Source organism: Callionymus lyra, chromosome 7 (assembly GCF_982586985.1).
Source record: "Callionymus lyra chromosome 7, fCalLyr1.hap1.1, whole genome shotgun sequence".
Lineage (NCBI taxonomy): Eukaryota > Metazoa > Chordata > Actinopteri > Syngnathiformes > Callionymidae > Callionymus > Callionymus lyra.
In genome coordinates this window covers 5,297,300-5,324,877 of record NC_141824.1, presented here as the reverse complement: position 1 = coordinate 5,324,877, position 27,578 = coordinate 5,297,300, and the positions used below count along the sequence as shown (strand labels likewise).

At 37.9% G+C, this 27,578-nt stretch overlaps 3 non-coding genes and 1 pseudogene across 3 annotated transcripts; 3 read left to right on the top strand and 1 right to left on the bottom strand.

Moving 5' to 3' along the window:
* The first annotated feature begins 490 nt into the window (after positions 1 to 490).
* Positions 491 to 11,486, top strand: LOC148074717 (serine/threonine-protein kinase B-raf-like; annotated as a pseudogene).
* Positions 5,215 to 5,427, top strand: LOC148074718 (small nucleolar RNA U3). Its single transcript, XR_015712031.1, has one exon. It is a non-coding gene; the product is annotated as a small nucleolar RNA U3 (small nucleolar RNA).
* Positions 11,487 to 18,423: 6,937 nt separating the features above from the next.
* On the bottom strand, positions 18,424 to 18,636 carry LOC148074716 (small nucleolar RNA U3). The gene has a single exon (XR_015711939.1). It is a non-coding gene; the product is annotated as a small nucleolar RNA U3 (small nucleolar RNA).
* Positions 18,637 to 19,453: 817 nt separating this feature from the next.
* On the top strand, positions 19,454 to 19,666 carry LOC148074715 (small nucleolar RNA U3). The gene has a single exon (XR_015712003.1). It is a non-coding gene; the product is annotated as a small nucleolar RNA U3 (small nucleolar RNA).
* The last annotated feature ends 7,912 nt before the right edge of the window (positions 19,667 to 27,578 follow it).

The following is a 27,578-nucleotide window of genomic DNA, read 5'->3' as shown; positions in this document are numbered from 1 at the left end:
GGATTTAACAAAAACTAAATAAACAGTGCGGATTGTGACAAACTGTGCGGATTGTGTGAGTTCAAGAAACAATAATCTGTTTAAAAAAAACAAAAAAAAAACAGATTTACTGTTTGCTTAATTTGTGTGTGCGTAGGGTGTTCGGGACACAGCAAGTTACTTAAAAAAAACAAAAAAAACACGGTGGTTGTGTTGTCCACCGAGCACACCTAAAATGGCGAATGTGGGGGATCAGTGGGCTAAAAGAATAAAAGCTAAGGTTAAAGTAAGTAAGGATTATGAAAAGGGGGATGGGAAAGTAGTGGATAAACTGTTAAATAGATGGACGGTTGAAGGCTGGATGGGAGCTGGAGGGCCCCTCAATCAAAAAGCCCTCGAGATCATAGCTAAAGATCTCAGAGAAAGGCATCTTAAAGCAAAAATAGATGCAACAGAAGAGGAATCTGCTGGTGGAATAATAAAAAAGACATCTGCCAGAAAACATTTTGAGATGGTAAAAGCAGAATCAAGAGTAGGAGGAGTAATAATTCAGACGTGCTATGAACAGCGCCACTTACAGCCCAAAGCAAAAACCGCAGACGCACCCTACCAGAAAGACAAAAAAGCCGGATACGCCCATGCTGGGTTGTACCCCACCCTCGCTAAACTAAAGATTTCTACATCTGCACCCGCGCCAACAACCAGTCTTGATGATTACATCACGCAACCTGATACCTCCGATGTTACTCCACCTCCTCCGCCTCCATATACTGCACTTGGTACACCCACTCACCTCTCCGCCCACAATCCATTTCTTGAGCAGGTCCAGATCCAGCCAACAGCGCCATCTGCTGTCCAAGCCCCGATACTGCAAACCACCACTGGTACAGTTTGCATTGAGGAAGTCATAAATTTGAATGACATGAAGACCAGAGTGCATGAAATGGGAAGATTTTTGAGCAGGTTGGAGGGAACCACAGGAGAGACAGGAAATATAACGTGTGGGAATTTAACCATAAAAGAACTAAGGGATGAAACAATTGCTCATCATTTACAGAATAACTCAGCGAACCGTGTCCCAAGGAGAAGAAGTAGGTCCAATGAAGACGCTAGTCGTACCAGATACACACGGCAGCCGAATGTCTCTTCTCAGCATTTCTACCAGCAGGACCCGAGACACAATGGATCTTCCAGCAAGAAGGATGGCTGAACTTTGCTTGTCTGCCTCCGAAGATCTGCTTAAACTGCTACAGAAGAAGGGTTACAAGATAAAGAAAGAAAAAGTCCAGTTATGCTGCAGAGAAGTGACATTCCTGGGACGACTCATCTCCGCTGAAGGACTTGGCGTATCTTCAGCACACAGACAATCTATCGTGCATCACCCTAAGCCCACCACTGTCTCAGGTATGCTCTCGTTCTTGGGTCTGACAGGATACAGCAGGTCCCATATTCCTGACTACTCACCAAGAACTGCCCCGCTGAGAGCTTTGATCAGTGAGGTTGGCGCAAGAAACTTGACTGCAGACCTCAACTGGACAGTTGAGGCGGAAAAGGCCTTTACGGATATTAAACAGGTATTGGCCCAAGCAGCAGCTCTCATGCCCCCGGACTACAAGTTACCATTTCATCTTGATGTTTCTGAACAATACTCTCATCTTCATGGAGTATTGTATCAGAAAAAAGGGGGAGAAAGAAGAGTGTTATTATATCACTCATCAAAACTGGACGCCATCGAAGCAGGCCAGCCGGCCTGTACAAGGTACATTGCAGCACTAGCAAAAAACATTGCTAAAACAGCACATATTGTTATGTGCCACCCTCTTGAGATCCACACTAACCATGGAGTGTCAGCCTTCCTAACAAGCAAAGAGTTTACTTTCTCCACAGCAAGAAAAACAAAAATCCAGCGTACATGCACTCAACCCCACATCACCTATGTCACAGCCGACAGAAACATGGCAGGTAACTTTGGATCAGGTGAACCACATGTCTGTGAAGAACTCGCCATAATGGAAAACAAGATCAGGAGGGACCTCCTAAACACTCCATTATAGGCACCATATGGCTTTACACAGATGGATGTTGCTACAGAGGAAGTGATGGCCTGAACAGAGCCTCATATGCAGTAGTTCAACAAATGCCGGACGGCTCGATCCACACTGTCAAAGAAGGAGTTATTCCACAACCAGCATCAGCTCAGTTGGCTGAAATCGAGGCGCTCATTCAAGCACTCACTTATGCAGAAGGACAGACTGCTAATGTTTACACTGACTCAGCCTACGCTCATGGAGCAATTCATGTAGATGCACCAATATGGGAAAGAAGAGGATTCATGACTGCTAACAACACTCCCATTCGTCACCAAGATGCCATTCAAAGACTGGTCAAAGCAGTGTCGCAGCCCAAAGAAGTTGCTGTCATGAAGTGCAAAGGTCATGATCGTTACAGTAACTCTAGAATAGCCAAAGGCAATGACTATGCGGACGAAGCTGCCAAGAAAGCCGGAGGCTATGGAGCAGGTATTATGATTCTCAAACCAACAGAACCAGACGACAACAGGCTAACGCTGAAACAACTCAAGGAACTCCAAGAAGCTGCAGGTCCATATGAATGGTCAGAATGGACAAGAAAAGGTGGAACCAAAGACCCCACAGGCTTGTGGAGGTCACATGATGGAAGAATCGTTGCACCTGCCAAACTTGTCCAACTACTCCTACCAGAAGCGCATGGAAAGACCCATGAAGGGCAAAGACAGACATTCTTGCGCATAAGTGCCCTGTGGTGGCACCAACATTTAGAAAGCATCTCTAAACTGTTCTGTGAAGAATGCACTATTTGTGGTCAACACAACCCAAAGAAACCATTTAAAACACCAATGGGCTCTTATCCAGTACCTACAGCTTGTTTCCAAGATATTAGTATAGACTATACTGATATGGGAATAGAACAAAGGGTGCAGGGTAAGAGATACATGTTGGAAATGGTAGACAGATTTTCTCGATGGGTGGAAGCTATTCCCACCAGACATGAAGATGCCAAAACAGTTGTTAAATGGCTACAAACAGAACTCATCCCCAGATATGGGGTTCCTAGACGCATTCGGTCCGATAATGGAACACATTTCAATAACTCCATGTTGCATGAGATCGAACAAAGCCTAGGGATTACTCACAGTTATGGGTCAGTCTATCATCCTCAATCTCAAGGCCTCGTTGAAAGAGCTAATCAGACACTTAAAGCTAAGATAGCTAAGGTTTGTGCTAGTTCAAAATTGAAAAACGTTGGACTGCCGGCATATATCTGCTCTTAAGCTTGAAATAAAGCATTTTGTTTTTAAACTTTTAAAATTCTCCGACTGCCTGATTTCCAAATTCACAACAGTAGCTAAATGTAAGCTAATGTAAAATAAATGTAACTACTCCTTAATGTTAAATGACTTTGAATGTATTACTTGAGAGGCATAACTACTGTAAAACCAACAATTGTGAGCTGCTAACATGTGTGATGTAGCATTTTACAATAAAATAAAAATGGCTGCACTCAGCCTTGCATGTGGTACTAAATACATTTCTACACATAAAAATAAGTCAAAACGTACAGCTCAAGACTAATAAGTTGCAACTGAAATAAGTCTGACAAGCAACTTTTTCCTTGTTGATGCACATGTGTCGTCACACTTGTCATCACAAGCAAAAAATAAATCAATTGCAGGAAAATCAGATTGTTGAGTCTTTATATGTCCCAACAAGAAAGAAAGTCTCAGTTCACAACCAGTTATTGGTCACGTTTTTAGGTTCCCCAGCTTATATATTGGCTGTCAATTCTTGTGGATGAGTAGATCCTGAACACACCAAGTGGATCCTCTCCACCATCCATTGGTCATGTTCTTAAAATAAGTAAATGTGGCATACTTGGCTCCGTGTTTGGTGTCAAAATGCCGGCGTAGATTGTACTCTTTGACAACCGACACTGCCTCATAACACAAAAGACATACAGGCCTTTCTCCTTGAAGCACAAACATGTATTCTTCACACCTTTCTTGAAATAGCCTTCCCTCTGCATCAACTTTTCTCTTTGGACATTTTGCGAGGATGTTTTTGTATTTCTAATTTCCACCTGTTCGTGCTGGTGTGTGTGTGTGTGTGTGTGTGTGTGTGTGTGTGTGTGTGTGTGTGTGTGTGTGTGTGTGTGTGTGTGTGTGTGTGTGTGTGTGTGTGTGTGTGTGTGTTTTTTCAAGTTTTTTTTTTTGCTCATTGGTCAAGGTAAGGCAGGCGGGCCACGTTTGGCCCGCGGGCCTTGAGTTTGACACATATGATGTAGACTCTTCAGAGTCGTGGGATTCTGAGGATGAAAGCAGCATCACGGAGCAGAACCTGGAGCTGCCGGGACACAAGAGGTCAAAGATCATACCCAGTATTCAAGTTGTGGATCCAGAGGAGAAGTAAACTGACAAAGACTTAAAATAAATAAACCCTGACCTGAGGATTGTGTGAGTCTCTGACAGGGAACTCCAGCAAAACTAATCCCTGATCTCTGTGACAGGCTGATGTGACCAGAAGAGCAGAGATGTTCTGATGAAGCTTCATGAAGCAGTGTCATTATTTTCAGAGTCCATTAGATGGCAGTCTCTCCACTTCGTTCCTTCCTTTGTTTTTAACAATTTAATACTTAATGGTCAGATTAACTGAGTTCTGAGGAGAAACATTTGTGATTTTTAACTTCAGGGTCTGTTTGCTAGAACTAGATCCAAGGTGTGGTTGAAACAGTCAACAATCAAGACAATTGATTCTATTATGGAATTGAACGTAGTTGTCAAGCTGTCATGAACCATATCCACATGGATGTTAAAGTCAACAACAATTATAACTTGACATGATTCAAGCACCAGGCTGCATGAATATATTACTGGTGTGTTTCAGTGCAGGTCACATGGAAAGCATTGGTGAATGCATCGTTCTTTTTCAGAGTCAGGGTCAAGAGAGGTTATCCATAGAATCATATATATCATCATATAGAGAGTGTCACACATCATTGTAGAACCTTGGTTACAGAGATAACCTTTTGATTATAAATACATGTTGTGTATAAACGGTGAAACTACAAAGTATGTTTTCTAGTCTCATATCTTTGAAATCAAATGAATGACGGTAACATTTTAAAATTCAAAAACTATGCATCCGTCACTGTAATGGTTTGGTGTGAGGATGGAGTGTGATGTTGGTGCAGAGTTAAGTTAAGACTATACTTTCAGGGATCATTTCTATAGTTCTTAACTTAAGAAATGTGTTTGTAAAGTGTTTGGTGTCACTAACCATGATGAAGAGTTGTGATATTCCTTCCTGAGTGTGAAGCAGACAGAGAATAATGATTCACTTCATATGTTCTCTGTCATTGATGATCCTTCTTTACTTCCTTGTGCAGTATTGAGAGGAATATGATCAGAGTGGTTGTTGTGTTCAAGACAATATACTATTAAGTGACATTTTTAATGTAATTCTTTATAACTTTTAACAAAAATAAAAATGTATTTTCATATTAATGTAAAGACTATAGTTTGTAGGTCTTTTTGTCTTTGTTGAAATTGATATTAAAAAATATCCAAACCTCTGTGGTGCTCGTCTGTAACATCTCTCTTGTACTGAAGCCTTGACGACAACAATTGTTCTGGAAAAATGAAAAGACACTGTTTCATGAAGCTTCACCAGACCATCACTAGTATTTGGATATTTTAAGTTTGTCATTTTGGAACAAGATGTGGACAAAGACCATTGAGCGTCATTTGCTTCTTTAAAATGAACAAACATTTTTTTTACTATAACTCTGAAAAGGAACCCATTATTCTAAAATGAATCACAACTGTTGAACAACATGAGGCTGAGTAGAAAATTAGTATTTCACCTGAACTAAATTGCTTTTACCATTTAGCAGAACAAACAACCACTCTGATCGTATTCCTCCTCTCAATACTCCTAAAGGAAGTAAAGAAGTAAGTAATTTGTATTTATATAGCGCTGATCATCAATGACAGTGAACATATGAAGTGAATCATTATTCTCTGCATTATCATTTTTTCACTGATAGCGGTTGATTTTATTGCCCATATATGAGACAAACATACTTTGTACGTTTCACACGGTTTCAAAATCAACAGGTTATTTTTGTTTCCATGGTTCTACAAAGACATGTGACACTCTCTATAGGAGGATTTTATGGATCTCTTGGCCCTGACTCACTGTTTCAACCACACCTTAGATCTTGTTCTAGCAAACAGACCTGAAGTTAAAACAACAAATGTCTCTCCTCAGAACTCAGTTTTGTCTGACCATCAAGTATTAAATGTGTTCTATGTATGTAGAATCCTGCTGATAAATTCTTGAGGAGCGTGATATTACTTTTTCAATTTAAAATATTTGTATCGAGCACAAGTATGCAATACAGGCATTCCAGGCAATGTTGGTCTGATGTAAAGGCAACTATGTAAATATGCAGACACAGCAATGTTACGTATATGCTCTTTTTTTTTCTTTTTTTTTCAAGAGACAGTAAATTCAGAAAAATAATCTATTGCAATACCAAAGAAACAACAACAACAGAGTGTACATATAGAAACAAAAAAAACACATAAAACAATGAAAAATAAAGGTCAAGACAAAATCAATCCCTCCTGTATCACTGCTGTATTTAGACAGAGCTTTACCTTGTAATTTAAATGAACATGTTGATTGAAGATTAAACCAATTGTAAATATTTACAGGGTCTTAATCTGAATAAATAAAAAAGTTTGCATTCAACTTTTATCATTTAGTTCTAGTGATGTTCTGGATCATGGAGATCTTTTAAGGCCCTTGTATATGAATTGTTTGGCATTTGAATTTTCTGCTCCTGCACTCTGCTCAATTCATGAGTAAAAAAAAAATCAATTTTTGGAACAAATCATTTAATCGATTGTCGAGAAACGAAACAAATGCTTTGAGACACCATTTCAAATGTAATCTAGATAGAACTGCTCAAGGATTGTCAAGTTCAGAACACTCTTGCTTTCAGTACAATTGTTCTGGTGGTTGTGATCCAGTTGTGGGTTCGACTCCAGCCCAAGAAACATCAAAGTTCTTCGGTTTAAATAAAATACTTGGGAAGAAGTAATGTGACCTTCCTTGGTGAAAGTTTGTGTTGTTTCTCCACTGAAGGTCATTCTAAAGTCGTTCATTAAAAGTTGGGAAATGACATGACATCAATTTAAATACAGTTGGTGCTGAAATACTTTGTAAAATAGAGCTACTATAACACAAGTTGTCCAGAATGATTGATTTTAAACTTTTTAAAGAAATAAAGTGTTAACTTGAACTTTTTCTTCTAATCTTTGCCTATGAGGTTTTGTTGTTGTTGGAGTTTGTTGCTCATTACCATCTGGATCCACCGATACTAAAGAATTATTTTGTGTGACTATTTTTGACAATCCTAAAAAGATATTTATGGACTTGATGATACAATGAAACAACATGGATTTAAATGAGTAGGAAGGTGACGTCCATGTTCTCAGTGATATCTGATCTATACATGTTAGGTGGACTTTGGTTTTACCTTTTTAAAAGAAAGTTGAATGTTTACTGATGGGAATTCTTCTTTAAGAGCTACATGTTTAAGACGTTACAAAGCTAGCATCTCTCGGCAGCAGCTCGTGACGGGTTTAATACTTCTAGATGTTTTTGTTTTTCTTTTCTTGAAGAGAAAAGCAGATCCTAATCTCCATCATGTTTATTAGAGGGTGGTGAGACGATTCTCTGAACTCTGTTGGATCAGAATTTGAACAAACCTTTGTGTTTCTCCTCAGATCTGGAATATCAAACACATGATCAAGCTGACACAAGAACACTTGGAAGCTCTCCTGGACAAGTTCGGAGGAGAACACAATCCTCCCTCCATATATCTAAAGGAACACTTTTTTTTTGTTATATTCCATTATGTATTTTAAAAGTTGTATCATATAAAACCTAAACAATATAATGTCGTTTAAGCAATCTCTGAAATGACACTGCCACCTGCTGTCCAATGTGTCTTAGTAACTTATTCCTTATATTTCATATGATATGAATTTTGTTAGTTAGTAAAAAACCAGCTTGACTGGAGTCTGTACATGTTTATCAGTTCAAATCATTAATAATAATGACTAATAATGAAAGGTATTATTACTATAAATTGTACTTTATCAGCACATCAGATACAGACCTAAGTTCTCCTCCATCTTCATGACTCTAAATAGTTTAGGCATTAAAGTTGATCAGTTTTAGGTGAGGAAGACTTTCTTCACTCTGGCCTTCTGCGACTTCTGCAGGAAGCTGCTTTTCCAGGGGTTCCGCTGCCAGACATGGGGGTACAAGTTCCACCAGCGCTGCAGCACCGAGGTTCCTCTTATGTGTGTCAACTACGACCAGTTACAGTAAGTTGTGTCACTTGAGAAGTTGTACAAAATCTTAAATTAAGCTGTGATTTAAAGTGTTGACTCTTCACTGAGGTCATGGTCAGTTTAAGCGCGTCTAAATTATTAACAATTTAATATAAAGAAAGTATTGTTTTTAACCTGATGCATCTATAAACATGTGTGCAGTTATAGATTAATATATAAGCAGGATAACATTCAGTAAAAAACCTTCATTTAAACTTGATTTTAATAACATTTTCTTTTGTGGTTCAAGCTTATTGCTAGTTTCCAAGTTCTTCGAGCACCACCCCTTCACTCAGGAGGAAGTTTCTTCAGAAGGGACGACCCCCGTGTCCGAAGTCTGTCCTTCACTCCCCCCATCAGACTCCACAGGGTAATCCCCGCTCTCTCCCTTTCTGCGTGTTCGTCTCTGTGCTCTCTCTTATTGATGGCTTCAAACCTTTCCAGATCCATATGCCACGCCACTGTGTCCCCGTCCAAGTCCATACCCATCCCACCTAGTTTCCGGCCCAATGAGGAAGACCACCGTAACCAGTTTGGGCAGCGGGACCGCTCGTCGTCCGCACCCAACGTCCATATCAACACCATCGAGCCTGTCAACATTGATGTGAGATGCAACAGTTGTTGATATAAATGACTTGATTTTTGATGTAAGAATGTGAAACCAAGTAGTCAGAGGTTCTGCCTGCATCTGAAAAAAATGGATGAATGTTCAAATGATTTCATCCGACGTTGTATATTCTTTCCTTAAACTATTTATCTATAATAATAGTAACACAAAGGTCGGAGGGAGGTCATAAGGGGCGTCATAGCTCAGATGGTAGAGTGGTTGCCTGCAGTCCAAAAGGTTGCAGGTTCAATCCCAGCTCCAGACAAGCTTGTGTCGTTGTGTCCCTGAGCAAGACACTTTACCCTGATGGCAGATTCAGCACCATGTGGTGCAGCCTACTCCCATCAGTATGTGTGAATGGCTGTCAAAGCGCTTTGTGACCCTGGTCTATAAAGGCGCTATATAAATAGAGATTATTATTATAAAGATCAACACGCAACATTTCCCAAACATCCTGTGGCTTTCTTTCCAACCATTCCGCGTCTGCATTAGCAATTTAGCAACAATGTTTATGAGCCTCATTAGCTCCTCATTCATAACTAATAATTAGGTTAAATAAAGTTGTCAAGTGACTCATATATTTCATATCATATATATATATATATATATATATATATATATCTATATATCTATATATCAGTTTAACAAGCCTGCACCTCTCAATATATTGCCCTTTTGGAGCTTTACCTGCAATAAAAAAGTAGCTTAAACGACACTTGACTTGCATTTATTAGCAGTTTAGAAACATTAGCAATTATGTAACATAAACTCTTTAACTGTATTATTTTGATAAATAAACCCCAAAATATAAATAAATAAACAGATGGTTAGAACCATTCCAGTACGTACATGACTAAAAATAAAGCCAATATTGTCTTGTACTTTTAAATATCAATGCATTTGTAATATAAATGATAGTAACGATAATAATCAAAGGTAGATGTAATTACAGTTAATGATTGCTTCGATATAAAAATATGGAAATGTGAAAAACATATTTTTCTAACTATAAATGTTAAGAAGGATCAAGAGTTGCCAGTATTAGTTTCTGCCACGATTGGTCTCAGAGAATCGTCTTCACTGAACTGGTAATGTTTAAAAATAGGAAGTGAACTGTGATAGTTGTAAGATGAATGCTCCAGTAAAGCCATGAGCAAAACCATGGACAGTTGGTGGTTAGAGGGGCCGGGTGAGTAGCAGTGATGGTGTGTCTGTCTCTTTTTGCCCTGCAGCCCCCCCGACCCACCCCGCCCGCTGCTTGAGGAAGCACCGAACACGGACCTCAAGCCCCCTCCTATACTCCTACCCCAATGACATAGTCTTTGATTTTGAGCCCGAGCCTGTTTTCCGAGGTAGTTAGGCCTCTGTGTGTTCCTGTGTTCTTCCTCTCTTCCCCCATCCTCTTCCTCCTTCACCTACACCTCCACCCCAGCACAACAGCCCCTTTACCTTGTGTCAAGTCCACTGTGTGTGTTTCCCTCTTTATGTTTTCACATGTTCTCTCTCATGGTTGTGGGATTCACTTCAATCTTACTGTTTCAAACACTGTGATGCACTTTTGTTACACACAGACTTCAAAAGAGTCGTTTTCTTCATCATTGTATGGTAAATATATGCAAATAAATGATGCTGTTTTTAAGAGATTCCTTAGATAAGTCAAGCCTTTTGATAATGAATGTAGTATTTAAAATGTCCATGTATCATTTACCAGTGTAGCTCCATTAAAAAATATTTGGCCTTATAAATAAGAATAGTCTAACTGAGCTATTTATTTATATATATATGACCTCTTTCATCGAATTGCATAAACGTGACTGCAAGTCAATAAAATAATTAGTTTTAGGTATTTGTAATTATTAAGGCTTTTATCTTGTATAAATCATTCTTGATTTGAGAGTTAAAGTACGAATGAGTTTCATTCATGATGTAAAATGAAAAAATAATAAATCATAGGGTAACAAACATTATTTGCCACTGCATGACCTCTTCTGCACATTCAAACGGCAAACGCACTCTTTAAAGTCAACTTTCTTCTTCTCTCCTCTTCTGCCTTAACTCACTTTTTCAAGCTCCAAATGCTTTTTCTCTGTTTCCCCTGCTGTCCAGGTACCACCACAGGTCTGTCCGCCACTCCTCCTGCATCTCTACCCGGCTCTCTGACCAACGTCAAGGTCCCGCAGAAGTCCCCGTGTCCACAAAGAGAGCGCAAGTCGTCGTCCTCGTCTGAAGATCGCAATAAAATGGTAAGAGACCGTCTTTGTGCTTTGATGAACGTTGCTGTGGTGATGATGAAGGTGATGGTGATGTGCCGTGAAACAGAAAACTCTCGGGAGGAGGGACTCCAGCGACGACTGGGAGATATCTGAGGACCAGATCACTCTGGGTCAGAGGATAGGATCTGGTTCATTTGGAACGGTCTTCAAGGGAAAGTGGCACGGTAAGAGTCGGTCTAAATAGTTTAGTTTAACGCTGCTAGAGTCTACAGACTAGTGTTAATGAAGTTTCTTTTCTAAGGGATGGACTTTTTTTTTTTATTCCAATTATTAAGGTTTTATACCAATGTCAATAACTTTAATGAAATTGTTACTAATAGGATACATTTGGAACGTTACATCCTTATCCCTAATATATATATTTTAAACAAAATCAGAAAGAAAATGGCAGCAAAACCGAACACTGTTTGGTAACTGCCATTTATATCATTATCGTGGCGAGTGTCTTTACTAATCCCTGGTCCTTTGTAAACATGTTACAGGGAAGATAAAAATGAGCTTAAATAGTTCGACCAGACTCAATAGAGAAGTGGTGTCAAACTCAATCACACAAATCTTCCAGCAGTTGAGGTTGTGGGTCTAACAACATGTAGATTTGCTAGGGTTCCCTAGAATCCTTAAAAAGTATTTAAAGGTACTACAGTACATTCAAGAATCTAATGATAAGGCCTTTGTTTGCATTGAAATACAATTTGAACCAGGGACTATCAGAGCTGATTTACATTGAGGTTCTACTTCAACATGCTTTATGTTGAAACTTCATTAAGATAAATTGTCTCTGGGCATTATGGGAAAGTGTGAATTTATTGAGGTTTTTTCTAGACAAAATGTTTCATGATGTCTAAAAGTTGTGCCAGACGGGAGTCAAGAAAACGTTTTCAATGGACTAAAAATATATCTATATATATATTTTAAACATCTTTTTATTGATTTTCAGATATTTAGACATACATTTTGAAACACACACAAAAAATAAGTAAAATAAAAGGTTTAATACAAAAACAAAGAAAGATCCCACCCTCCACCCCCGTAGAAAACCACCCCGCGGTCTCAGAAAACCAAAATCAACAAAAAATCAAAATCAACTCAAAAAGGAACAATGATGCATAATAGTATACATTGATACAAACAGACAAAAACAAAAAGAAACAAAAGAAAAAACAATACTCCATACATATGGTGGTAAAAATAAAAATATAAGCCAAACTGTTCAAGTATTATGTAAGGTTCAGCTCTTTAACATGCTGCATGAAAGGAGACCAGGTTTCATGAAACTTCTCCAGACAATTTGACCGACTGTATTTTATTTTCTCTAACTGCAACATAGAGAGAAGTTCTTGAACCCAACTCTTAAATGATGGTGGCTTGTCTGACTTCCACTGCAGAAGAACAAGTCTGCTGCCATCAATGAGGAAAATGCAATTGCGTTTGCATGTGCTGTATTTACAGAGAGGTCAGGTGGAGGTCGACAAATATACACATGTGTGGAGAAGGTGTTATTGCTTTTTTACACATGCGGGAAACACATTCAAATATTCTACTCCAGAAACCTTTGAGTGATGGACAATGCCAGAACATATGACCCAAAGTAGCTGGTCTGTGAGAACATCTTAAACAATGTGGACTGACGTCTGGGTAGATTTTAGCAAGTCTCTCATTTGAATAATGCAAACGATGTAACACTTTAAATTGTATGAGACGTTGCTTTATGCAGTAAGATGACGAATGGATACACTCTAAGCTACGCTGCCAGAAACTTGCAGATCATTTAATGTTTCAATCGTGTTCCCAGGCTTAGTTTTGTCCCATGACAGAGGTTTGACATTTTGCATGATCCTATATATTTTGGAAATATTACCTTTTATGTGTGGATTTAAGGAAAGAATCTCATTGCATGTGTTGTTGGATTGCACAAGTGGAAATTTAAGATATTTATTGGCAAAACTCCTGACTTGGAGATATCTGATTATTTATTTCCAAATTAGCCCAAAGTGGACCTCGTTTTTCCCGCCATGCACCAACACAAAATGCAAATTTGCACACATTTGCTGCCCAGTAATAGAACATAAAGTTAGGAAGACCAAGTCCTCCCTCCAACCTTGGAATTTCCAGAAAACATTTTTTCATTCTTGGCACAGATCGGTTCCATATAAATGCAGAAATTAAACTGTCAAGTTCCTTAAAAACAGATTTGGGTAAATAATAAGGAATCATTTGAAAGAAATAGAGGAAACGGGGAAGAACAGTCATCTTTATAGTGTTCACCCTTCCTGCTAATGAGATTGGTAAGTGGCTCCACCTTAAAAGGTCATTTTTGGTTCAAACAGAGTTTTGAAGTGATTGTGGAAGAAATCTTGGTATACATGTGTAATCTTTAAACCCAAGTAGGTACATTTGTTTGTTAACTGAAAGGGGAAGATATTATAGTCGATTGATTTTGCCAGATCATTGATTGGAAATACAGCACTTTTTGAAAAATGTAATTTGTAACCTGAAATGTGACCAAATATTTGTAATATTTCAATAACTCCAGGTATTGAAACAACTGGATTAGACAAATAGAGCAAAAGGTCATCAGCATATAGTGAACATTTATGAATTTCCTTGTTCCTCAACACAATTTCCTCCTCTTTCCTCAGAGCCAGAGGCTCAATAGCTAAATCAAAAAGAAAAGGTGAGACAACAACCCTGTCTTGTTCCTCTGTAAAGTTTAAAATACGTTGATGTTATTGAGTTAGTGTGTACTGCAGCCACTGGTGTGGAATAGATTATTTTGATCCAAGATATAAAGTTCCAACCAAAACCAAATTTTCCCAACACTGTAAATAAGTATTTCCACTCCACCCGATCAAATGCTTTTTCAGCGTCAAGTGAGATAACAACTTCTGGCATTTCAGTGGAATGGGAATTATATAAAATATTAAGTAAACGTCGCATGTTAAAGAAAGATTGCCTCCCTGGAACAGAACAAGTCTGGTCAGGGTGGATTATTTTGGTCACTGTTTCCAGACGACGAGACAGAACTTTAGTGAGAATTTTATAGTCGCAGCAGAGAAGGCTTATGGGCCGGTAAGGTAAGGTAAGGTAAGGTAAGGTAAGGTAAGGTAAGGTAAGGTAAGGTAAGGTAAAGTAAGGTAAGGTAAGGTAAGGTAAGGTAAGGTAAGGTAAGGTAAGGTAAAGTAAGGTAAGGTAAGGTAAGGTAAGGTAAGGTACGAGCCACATTCTCGCGGGTCTTTTCCTTTTTTAGGTATAACTGTAATAGTTGCCTGATTCATTTTTGGTGGTAGTTTTAAAGTTATACGTGTTTCTTCAAATAATTTACTTAAAATAGGTGAAAGTTTATTTGAAAACATTTGATAAAATTCAGTGGGAATCCATCTGGACCAGGTGCTTTTCCGCTTTGCATTGAGTTTATAGCTAGAGTTATTTCCTCTGTTGTTATTCTGGAGTCTATAACAGATTGTTCTTGTTTATTCATTTGGGGAATTTGCATATTTTCTAAAAAGTCCTCAATCTCCAATGATGTTGCAGAAGTCTCAGAGGTATAAAGGTCACTATAAAATGTTCTGAACTGGTCATTAATAGTTTGTGGATGTACAGATGTCAAACCCTCAGCTGTATTCATTTCAGAAATGATACGATTTGCTGCCGATTGTTTGATTTGGTGACAGTAGTCGAGCCACTTTGTCACTGTGTTCATAGTAGGTTTGTTTTGTTTTCAGGAGGAGTTTCTCAATTTGGACAGTGGTTAAATGATTGTATTCGGCTTGTAATAATTGTCTTTCATTGAATAAGGATGGATTAGGCTGAGATGCACATTTTTTATCTAATTGTAATCATTTCTGCTGTATCTCATTGAGGCGTTTAGTTCTTTCTTTCTTGACATTTGCTGAAAATGAAATAATTTGTCCCCTTAGATAAGCTTTGAGTGCCTCCCAGATTGAAGTGTAGGACATCCCGGGAGTAATATTGATGTCAAGAAAGAAATCAATTTGATCCGAGAGAAAATGTTGAAAGTTTTTGCTTGACAATAAGAGCGGGTCAAGACGCCATGTGCGTTGAACTGGTGCACTGTCTGGAAATGCTATGTCCAGTTGGACTGGTGCATGATGGGAAATCACAATACTGTGGTATTGGCATTTTGTTACACACGGCAAAATTCTGTTGTCTATCCGAAAAAAGTCTATCCTCGAAAACGATTGGTGGACATGTGAAAAAAAAGAATATTGTTTGGTAGTGAGGTTTAATTTCCTCCAGGGGTCAGTAAGTGCATAAGATTGTTTAATGAGATTTACTGTATTTGCTGATTTTGATAAATTATTTTGAAGTTTAGTGGAGGATCTATCTAACGTTGGCTCAGGTACGAGATTAAAGTCACCTCCTAAAATGATGTTATATTTGTTAGGATCTGGAATAGTTGCTATTAGTCTAGAGAAGAAGTGAGGATCAGTTAGGACCATAAACATTAACTAGTGCCACCTCAGTTCCAGACAATCTACCCACGACTATGATATATCTTCCCTTGTTATCAGATATGAAATTGTTTAGTTGAAAACAGACTCCTTTTCTAATAAGTATGGCAGCTCCTCTTGACCTATCCCCATAATCAGAGTGATGTTCTATCATCCCCTCTTTAACTTTGAGTGTTCTTCTGGACGTAAGTGTGTCTCTTGTAAGAACATTATCTCTCCACCTAATGACTTCAGGTGTGTAAGAGCTTTGTTACGCTTAATAGTAAGTAAGTAAGTAAGTAATATTTATTTATATAGCGCTTTTCGAGACCAGGGTCACAAAGCGCTTAAACAATCAAAACAATACTCAAAAAAGTACATACTTTAAAGATCAAGATAATACTGAGAACAACACAGGAGTTCGAGAAATTCAAGGAAAAGCCTGAACAAATAGAAACGTCTTAAGATGTTTCTTAAAGGAGTCAGTAGATCCATCAAGCGCAAAGAGAGAGAAGATCGTTCCAAAGCTTAGGAGCAACAGTCTGAAAAGATTTCTCTCCTCTGGTCCTGAGTCGTGTGCGTGGAACCATAAGTAGATTCTGATCCACAGACCTCAGAGCCCGAGCTGGGGTGTAAGGCTGGATCAGATCAGTGATGTAAGGAGGAGCCTGACCATGAATAGATCTGAAAGTAAGAACCAGAATTTTAAAGTTGATCCTGAAAGAAACTGGAAGCCAGTGAAGAGTTTTAAGGATCGGAGAAATGTGAGTTCTTCTACTAGAGCGGGTCAGAATTGTCACTGCAGAGTTCTGAATCAACTGCAGACGAGACAAGATCCTTCTTGTTAAGACATGAAAACAAACTGTTACAATAGTCCAGACGAGAAGAAACAAACGCATGGATTATAAGATCCAGATCATGTTCCGACAACATTTTCCTAAGTTTAGAGATTTTTCTCAGTTGAAGGAAACAGTTTCTGGTCAGTTTTCTGCAGTGTTGAACAAGAGACATGTCTTTATCAAATACAACACCCAGGTTTCTCAGGCTCAGTTTGACAGACTGACCTAAGTCACCCAAGTACTGACTCAACCCTGGAATCTTATCATCAGGAGCAATCACCAGTGTTTCGGTTCACTCCTTTTACGTTCCAGCTTATAAAAGGTGTTGAACCTAAAGACAGTGGGTTGTGACTCATATTTTAACATGGGTGTAAATACACTTGTAACTGTATGGAGTAAACATAAACAAACAAAAACAACATCAACAAATAAACCTACCATAAAAGGTATCTGCACTAACACGCTCAGGAAGCTAAAGTTGGCCCCAACAGAACTTGACTTAATACAATTAAGGCTCCACTGATGTTTTTGTTGACATACTCGCGCCTCTGCAGCAGTAGAAGGATTTCTCCACATTCTTGTAGGTGATTCTGAAGCGGGCAGGATAAGCAAATCCGAACCCCGTCCACTCCACGAAACCGACTCTTGACGTCATTGAACGCCGCGCGTGCTTTGGCAACACTTGTCGGGTCAGGAAACACTGAGATGCTGACTCCGTCCACACTGATGCGTTGTTTGATCCGAGCGAGTCTCAGGATGTTTTCACAGTCTTGGAAGTAGTGAACGCGGGCTATGATGGTGTTTGACCGGCGTCCCTCTGTAGATCCAGGCGGGGAGAGACGGTTCTGTCCAGGAGCGTCCTTCAGATCAAAGGCTGCAGAAGGACACAGACTCGGTGTTGCATTCACGGGTCTCCGGGATTCCGACGATCCTTCCATTGTTCCTCCGCGACCTCGCCTCCAAGTCCTCGCATTTATTGTGAAGTTGGTCCACGACCCCCGTGAGCCGCTTCACCTCCTTCTTGAGTGAAACAACATCATCCGTGCACGTTGACAAACTTTCTTCCACATCCTTCACCGTAGCTTTCATGGCGGAGAGTTCAGAGGTCAGAGTTCAGAGTTGATCGTCGACCTGTATTCTTTGAGCTCCGCTCTCGCTGCACCAATATCCGCTGGAATCACCGCCATCTCACTTTCCAACACTGCGCCAACTTCTGTTTGAAGGATTTCAAGTAAATCCTTGCGCACCGAAGATAGTAGTTCCATCTTGAGCGATTCAGTGACCGACGCGTCGGGTGCGGAGACACTCCTTCTCAGGAAAGCTACTTCAATGGAGCTCGGGGCTAAAGTCGGCGTCGAAGGCGAAGGCCTCGTGGCTTGAGTCGCTGTTTGCCCACCTTTGCTTGATTTACCAGCCATTTCAAAGTTTCTGTTTTTAGGCATATGGTTTAGCAAAGGTAAAATTCGAATGTTTTCCAAAAAGTGCGCTGAAAAAATTACTTTTATATAGTCGTTCTGTGGAGCTCCAAAAAACATGTCTACTCCATTGCTATGCTCAACAGCGCCCCTAAATATTCAGGTTTTTAACAAAATACAAACACATATCTCTACTAGTCAAACAAATCAATGAATCTGACAAATAAAAGTTTCTGCTTCTGAATCCTTTAAGCAAAAATGATGCCAAACTTGATGGTTTGTTAGAGCAAATGAATCCTAAAGCTTTAGTTAAGGATGAACTACTCTAATGGAAGTCTTCAGTGGTTCATGAGGCTGAATCTCACCATTACTGCTAAACTCATAAAGGTTTAACATTTAGTTGTTATGAACCAACAACCACTCTGATCATATTCCTCTCAATACTGCACAAGGAAGTAAAGAAGGATCATCAATGACAGAGAACATATGAAGTCAATCATTATTCTCTGTCTGCTTCACACTCAGGAAGGAATATCACAACTCTTCATCATGGTTAGTGACACCAAACACTTTACAAACACATTTCTTAAGTTAAGAACTATAGAAATGATCCCTGAAAGTATAGTCTTAACTTAACTCTGCACCAACATCACACTCCATCCTCACACCAAACTATTATAGTGATGGTTGATTTTGTATTTATTATTTTTCTTCTGCATTCATTAATTTGAACAAACATGATACTGTGTGATTCACATTAAATACACAACATGAAATGTATTTACAAATTAAACACATGCACCACAATACTTTCAAACTAGGTTTCTACCTATTTAAAAAACACAAAAAGTAAAGTCAATATTATAATAAACAAAAGTCAATTAATAAAATACTTTGTAAGTATTGAAAGTGCTTTGTACTTCTTAGCTTGATGAAGCAGTGTCATTATTTTTAAGTGTCCACTAGATGGCGGTCTCTGCACTATTTTCCATTGTTTTGAACAACTTTTCTAATGAAACATAATTTTTAAACTGATGGCGCCACCTACTGACCTCTAAACAACATGACACTGTTTCATTTGGCTTCATCAACACATCACTATTAAATACACAACATGAAATGTATGTTTATATCAAACACATGAACCATAAAGCTTGCACACACATGGGGTAAAGTCAATATTATAAGAAACAAATGTCATTTATTGAATCATTTTGAGTAAAATGCTCTTTATTTCTGTGAACTACACTACAAAGAACAAGCACTTTTCTGGACTGATTTGACATCTGTGATCTATGAGGTTTAGATCTGGAGACTGACTAAGAGACTCCAGGTCCTTACAATGATTTTTATGAAGCCATTCCTTCAACACAAAGGTCACCTTTGGATCGTCACTGTAATGGTTTGGTGTGAGGATGGAGTGTGATGTTGGTGCGGAGTTAAGTTAAGACTATACTTTCAGGGATCATTTCTATAGTTCTTAACTTAAGAAATGTGTTTGTAAAGTGTTTGGTGTCACTAACCATGATGAAGAGTTGTGATATTCCTTCCTGAGTGTGAAGCAGACAGAGAATAATGATTCACTTCATATGTTCTCTGTCATTGATGATCCTTCTTTACTTCCTTGTGCAGTATTGAGAGGAATATGATCAGAGTGCTTGTTGGTTCTGTCAAAGTTTAATATAAACATCCTATGGTAGTGATGGCGAGATGAAGCCTCATGAAGCACCGAAGCCTCCCAGCCGAGTAGTTCATCTTTGGAGCAAAGCCTCGTGAGGCTTCATTTGCACGACCATGCCATCATGTGGACAATTGGGAGCATTGCATATTTGTGCGCAAATGATTCTGATATTAAAAAATGTGCTTGACAACCTTGTTTTTTTTTTAATAATTATTCCTTTTTATTTAAAAAAAGCAATTTTCCCACAGTACTGGGCTTTAGCCGGTTTCTTTTTTTACTGATTATTTCCCCGGCTTTGGAAAAAATCCTTTCGCAGGGGACGGATGAAGCCGGGGTACACAGTATTTTCATGGCCAGCTGAAAGAGAGATGGGTGTATATTTTTACATTTCGCCCAGTACTGTAGGGGGTCCTCGTTTCTAGGAATATTGTGTTCGTTGAGGTAGGTCTTCACCGCCACCGTAGCATCAACCGTTTCATTCCTCGGCCTGGTCTGCTGTACTGTGGCATCTAAACGATGCCAGAGTTTGCTTCCTAAAACAGAAAAGCTGCATGTAAGTGACCACATAAAATAAATAACAAACAGTAGTATAGTAAATAAATGAATTTGAAAGAAGCCATCTAGCTTGCCTGACGTTGGTTCAATTGTCTCGTTGGTCTCCAAGCTCTCATGCAGGGCTCTATAATGCCTCAGCATTGATGAAGTGTTGTTGTTGTTATATTATTATATTTTATATATACACATATAAAGTATATATATGTATATATAAAAGATAATAATTGGTGTATATATATACAGGTATTTGACAATATTGTAACAGAAATGAATGGGACACTTATTTGTGGAGGAGACTTCAATGTGGTATTAAACAGTACATTAGATCCATCCAACAATAGAAGAAATATGAACCATGTTACAAAAACAATGAAAAACATGTTAAGAGACTACGGTATGATGGATCTATGGAGAAGGTTACATCCAAAAAACAGGGATTACACACACTACTCTGCACCTAACGGAAGCTATGCAAGGATCGACTATTTCTTTCTAAATCAAGAAGATTTTTACAAAGTAGAACAGTGTGTAATAGGAGAAGCGGATATATCTGACCACAGCCCAGTAATATTCAAAATTAAACTAAAATCACGAGTTAAAAAAACAATGTGGAGGTTGAATATTGGTATTCTGAACAACAAAAAAATTAGTTGAAGAAATCTAAATTGATATTTTCACATATCAAAAAGAAAAGGAAAATGGTGAGGTTAACCCTGCAATAGTGTGGGATGCTCTTAAAGCAGTTATGCGGGGAAATATTATAGCAAAGTGCTCTTTACTGAAAAAAACAAGAGAAGCAGCATATAAGGACGAGAAAGAAAAACGACTAAGGTTAGAACGACAACACAAAAACAGCCAGGACCCCACTCTACTTCCAAAGATACAAGAAACCAGGGAGAACATAAAAAGACAATTAAATTCAGAAGTAGAAAAAAGAACTAGGTATTTAAAAGAGTCATATTACGAGATGGGGTCAAGAGGAACGAGACTTTTGGCAAGAAGACTTAAAAAACAGCAGATCGACCGCTCCGTTCATAAAATTAGAGATGCTTTAACAAATGAAGCCACTTTTGATTTAGAGGAAATAGAAACTAAATTTAGAAATTATTATGAGAATTTGTATAAACAACCACCTTCTGCCGACATAAGTCAAATCAAAACTTTTCTTAACTCACTAGATCTACCATGCATCGGCACAAAGCAAAATGACCTCCTAACAACACCGATAACAAAAGTGGAAATAGAGCGAGCAATTGGAAGGTTCAAATCAAATAAATCACCAGGTAGTGACGGTTTACCGTCTGAATGGTATAAAACATTCAATGAACAGCTGACCCCGATGCTACACACATCATTTAACTACACTCTTGAACAGGGTGTGATTCCTCCGTCTTGGAGCGAAGCTATCATCTCAGTTATCCCAAAAAACCAGTGAGAAGTGTGAAGACGACAGGCCGATCTCATTATTAAACATAGATTATAAACTTTACACTTCCATCATAGCAAAAAGATACAGCACATTCATGACAGAGATAATTGATGAGGATCAGACCGGATTTATCAAGGGCCGTCAAACGCATGACAATATTAGGAGGACTATGCATGTAATAGATCATGTGGAACGTAACAACATCTCAGCTGTCCTCATAAGCTTTGATGCAGAAAAAGCGTTTGATTGCGTTAATTGGTCATTCCTGTATCTTGTACTAGAGAAATTTGGACTAAATAGTAAAGCAATACGATGCATTAGATCGCTCAATCAAAAGCCGACCGCAAGAATAAGAATAAATGCTAGTCTATCAGACCCTATTACCTTAGAAAGATCTACAAGACAAGGTTGTTGCCTCTCACCAACTCTTTTTGCTATTTGTATCGAACCATTGGCCCAAGCAATCCGACAAAACAAGGAACTTAAAGGTATAGAAATGAATCACGAAAAACAAATTATTGGACTTTTTGCAGATGACATAATATGTTATTTACAAGAACCAGAAACTAGTATTCCAAAAGTAATACAACACATGGAAGCATTTGGCTCCTGTTCTGGCTACAAATTAAATTGAGCAAAAACGCAAATTATGGCAATGAATTTTACTCCATCTGAGAATCTCAAAATAATATTAAACACAAATTGGTTTGCCAAAAAAATAACATACCTAGGGGTCACCTTGACCAAGGAATACAAGAAACTGTCTGAAGAAAATTATAGCAAACTACATAAAGAAATTAAAACTGACCTAGAAAAGTGGGGTCCCCTTACACTGGATTTGAGTTCAAGAATAGATACAATCAAGATGAACATCCTACCTAGATTACTTTACCTGTTTCAAGCATTACCAGTTGAGGTACCAGAGATTCTATTCAGAGTGTGGGACAAATTGTTCTCTAGATTTATATGGAATGGACAAAACCCGAGAGTAACATTTGAAACCTTACAGATTAGTAAAGAGGGAGGTGGGATGGCTTTACCAAACATGAGAGGATACTATCTTGCGGCCCAGATAGGACCAATTATAAGTTGGTGTGACCAACACTTTGACGCAAAATGGAAAAATCTAGAAGAAAAATGTAGAGATCAGGAAATTCGAAGTCTAATTGGAGACAGAAAAACCATGAAGGAATATAGTAACCAATTAGATACAATAAGTCAATTCACACTTGAAATGTGGTTCAAGGTGGTCAGAAAACACAAATTGGAAAATGAAATTAAAATATTCAGTTGGATAGCATACAATAAAAATTTCACTCCAAATAATCTGGATTTACAGTTCAGGCAGTGGATCCAGGTTTAACTGCAATATGCACAGACACAAAACATGGCAAAATGATGAGCTTCCAAGAACTGAAACAAATATACTCTCTAAATAACAGAGACCACTTTAGATTCTTACAATTACGGGACTTCTATGACAAACAAATTAAACCAAACATGAATGAAAACAGAAATGGTATAATCCAAACTTTGATTGGAACCTATAACGGCAAGAAGTGTAAAATTGTCTCAACATTATACAAGCAAATGATGGAAACTAAGGGAAAGACAACAAATGATGTAAAGGAAAAGTGGGAAAAAGAGTTCCATATCAGTATAAGTCAAGAAGAATGGTCACATATTTGGAAGACGCAGCATTCTACGACATCTTCTCGTATCTGGAGGGAACACTGCTGGAAAAATGTAATAAGATATTTCATTACACCAAAAATTAAAAGCAGACAACTGTCATCGGACCAGTCGTGTTGGAGAGATTGTAACGAAGTCAATGTCGATGCTCATGTTTTCTGGTATTGCTCTAAAATCAGGAAATATTGGAAGGATGTGCATGAAGCAGTTGAAAACATCTTGGGCTATAATATTCCACCTGCATGTTCAATTTTGTACCTGGGCTTAAATTCAAACATTGTAAACAAGGAAGACAAATATTTATTTAAAATACTAGTGGCAGCCGCTAAAAAGGCCATTACCAAAAAATGGCACAATACGAAAACCAGTGGAAGAATGGACTCACATTGTCAAAGGAGTTTTTGAAATGGAACTTTTAACCCACAGGATAAGGACACAAGAAGACAAATTTATAGAAAAATGGAAAAAGTGGACTCTGTTTACACAACAACGACACCTGTGAAATACTTGGACTGTATCAGTGTGTACTTTATATATTGAAAGATGCATGTAAGAAACATGAACAACCCCCATTTTTATTTTTTTATTTTTTTATTTTTGTTTTGTGTTTTTTATTTTCTGTGATGTATGTGTGTTTGCCTTAATGTGGAAAATTCTAATAAAACTTAAGTTTGAAAAAAAAGAAAATAGTGCAGAGACCGTCATCTAGTGTTCTCTGAAAATAATGACACTGCTTCATAAAGCTTCATCAGACCATCACTACTTACCACTGCTGAAGTGTTTTCTTCATGGACCACTGAGACTCTGGCCTCAGATGACATTTGGACATTTTGTCCCTCAAGATGCTTCTGCTGCTCACGTCAGTGTCAGCTAATTTAAGTCTAATTACCAAAGAACAATATCATCAATTTCACTCGCATCAATATGGAGTGGCTTAGTATAGTATAGTCTAATCTCTATAGTATATTCTTTATTGTCTATTCTCTATAGTCTAGTTTCTGGAGGTGACAAGTCAGCAGCTCTAGACAGAGTCACTTTTAATTAGTTTAAATAAAATTCTGCATCAGTCGACCTCACACGTTTTCGTTTTGTTTTCTTATGGCTGCTTTCATCATAGCTCTGAGTGGAGCAATCAGAGTATGTTATTCTGGGATTCATTTTTTACTGTTACATCTTAAGATATCATGTCTCTAACAGGCTAGATTTGTCTACTTTTTCGTCAAATAACGAACAACTTTGCATTTCTTAATCATTTATCTCAGGGCCCTGTTATAATATCTATATAATATATATATATATAATATATAGAACCTAGCTTCTCCACCAGCAACCACAGCAGGAGCAACACGAGGGACAGAAGTGTCAGAGAGCATAGAGAACCTTGTTCGTTTGTTAGTTCAGCAGACTCACCATCAGGACCACAAAAATGTCACTGCAGACAAGAGTCAAGTTCATGTTTGCGACCAGATCGTGCCATTTGTCTTCATCATCACGTTCATCATCATCCCAGATATAGTTCATAGTGCTGTGTGGGGGGTCCAAAGGTGGATCATAGGAATGAAGTCTCAAAAGTCTTTTCAAGATCAGGGAAATCAGATGTTCAATCATGTTGAACCAGTACAGCTCCTCCCTCTCTGGAGCAGAAGTTCATTCTTGGTGGAGAGTTGTTGAGGTTGAGTTCTTGTTTGTTCAGCTCAGAAATATTGCTTCAACTGTAGGTGTCATCAATAGGGAACTGGACCAAAGTTACTGGACTAAAGGCCAAACATGCGCCATTGTTGACCAACATTCTTTGTTTGTTTCCATCCCCTCGTCCTCTTCTCCTGCCACACCCATGCACTCCAGCCAGTGGCCAATAGGGAGCTATGATAGGACCCTAGAACTATCATCATCTATCATCTCTCTATTTTTAGAGAAGCTCTTTTAAGTCTTTAAGTTGAATCCTAATTAGCTGTATCAAGCTAGCTCAAGAGCTCAATAAGAGCACTTTGTTTAACTATTTTATTTATTATGAATTCTCAGAAATCATTGATGTGAGTAACACACTCATAAGATTTACCATTAAATTAAAAAACAGAGTTTAAAGTTTCTTATTTTCTTCCCTGTCAGGAGCTTTAACTTGTCACCTGTAGTAAAAGTTACTTTTGTCTTAAAAAATAGGAGGTCAATAAATGAATAGAACAAATTAATAATTATATTAATAATATTAATAATAATGCTAAAAATAATAATAAGTAAAGAAGCGATTATCAAAAAAAAATTAAATGAAAATATAAAAGATGAAGAATTTAAAAATCTAAATTAAGAACCAAAACTTCAATTAACTAATTAAAATATTATAAAATCCGAGATAATAATAAAAATAAAACAAATAGTAAACTAAGATATTAATAATAAAAAAAATGTTTTTAAATAAAATGGAATAATTTGAAAATAATAAATTCAATTAGATCTAATCAAATGTACTGTATACTAATCAATTACAATTATTCAAGTCAAAACAATTGTCAATTAACAACTTAGTATTAATTTATTTTTATTTATTTAACTTTCTAATTAGTTGCATATATATTTAGCACAATTGACAAAGAGGAATAAGAGTGACCGTCTAAAGACCAAATACAACACATAAGTTAATATTCCTCCAATAATTAAAAAGATAAAAATCCAATCCCTAATTTACTAAAAATAATAAAACAGTAGTACATTTAACTTATTGTTAAAATAATAAAATGTATTTAGAGTAATAATTGAAAAATTAAAAAAACAAAATAAACTGCAATTGATTCAATTAATTAATAATTAAATAATTAAACCAATTGAGTCAGAACAAAAGTCAATTAAGGATCAAGCAAAGAGAAAACCAGCAGGGGGCAGCATAGCAAATACAACACCAAAGATCAGAAATTGAGAGAAGAAGAAGAGAAAACAGGAACTAGATATCAACAAACGTACACACGTGCAAGCAGTCAGTGACACACTTGTTTCAGATAAGCAGTATTAGCAACACAAAACAACAAAGTTACACGCAATGTGACCAATTGTATGTTGATCAATTGACAATGTGAAATATGAAGAGAGGATGATCAAGATCATTAATACATACAGCAGTGAGCCAACCATCAATGTTAATTGTGTTATTGTTATTGAACACAGCAGAAGAAGGAGGAAATTGAAATGTGAGTTGTTTTTGTTTTTCTTCTTAAACCAATTATACCAGTAATTAACTGTATATATTCATATATACCTCAATTAAGTAATCAAACCCAATAGTGAATAGAATTCAAGATGACGTAAGAATGTGTGTTAGAGAACACATGAATACAATGGGAGGGTCGGTGAGGAAAAGAAGGAAGTCTTAAAAGTTCAACCTCCAAGCGAAACCACTCCCACTAACAAGGAAAAACTCTTTCGGAGCTCATTCGAACTTGCAGCAGCTAAAGAGACAAGTCTGCCAAGCAGCAGTTCTTATCAGCAAGAGATAGTGTCCAAAGACACACGAACCTGGACTCTCAGCTGAGTCACAGAAAGTCAGAGATCTCACACAAATGAATGATCATTTTTACAAGTATCGCAGCGAGAAAAAATTATACAAAAGATACAAACATACAGACACAGACAATTTTAACAGAACAATATGTCATGACAATACGACGACAACAGTATTTTACCAAAACAGGCCAGAGAGACACACTATGCCACGTTAAACGAGACTCTTGACCAGCCTGTCGTGTCTAAAGTGTCGAAATCAGATTGGAGAGCCTCTCGATCCGTAATCAGTTTCAAAACACCCTGGATAGGAGACCCCTCAACTCATCCATTCTATTTCAACCCCCGTCGAACTAACTCTAAACTAATCATCAATGAGACTTTATCGATCACCGTGATTGTTCGGAAAAATTAACTAGCCCTAACTATACTGCCAAATACCTGTGGAGACCCCTCAACACCGAACACAATGAGATCTAACTGGCCTACACACCGGCTGGCAGAGTCTTCAGAACAGGATATTGGGAGAGACCCCTCCATCACCACATATCCCCCAATTTATGATAGCTACTTGGCTTACTGAAAAAGTACGTCTACTATAATCACCCATTGGCCAAGCATCCTAACTAGTTTAGGAATCTGGAAAAACGTCAGATGCCCCGTAGAGGGAACTGGTTATATTCCACCCCTACTCAGAATTCTCAAGGGTTACCCGGTCGTGTAAC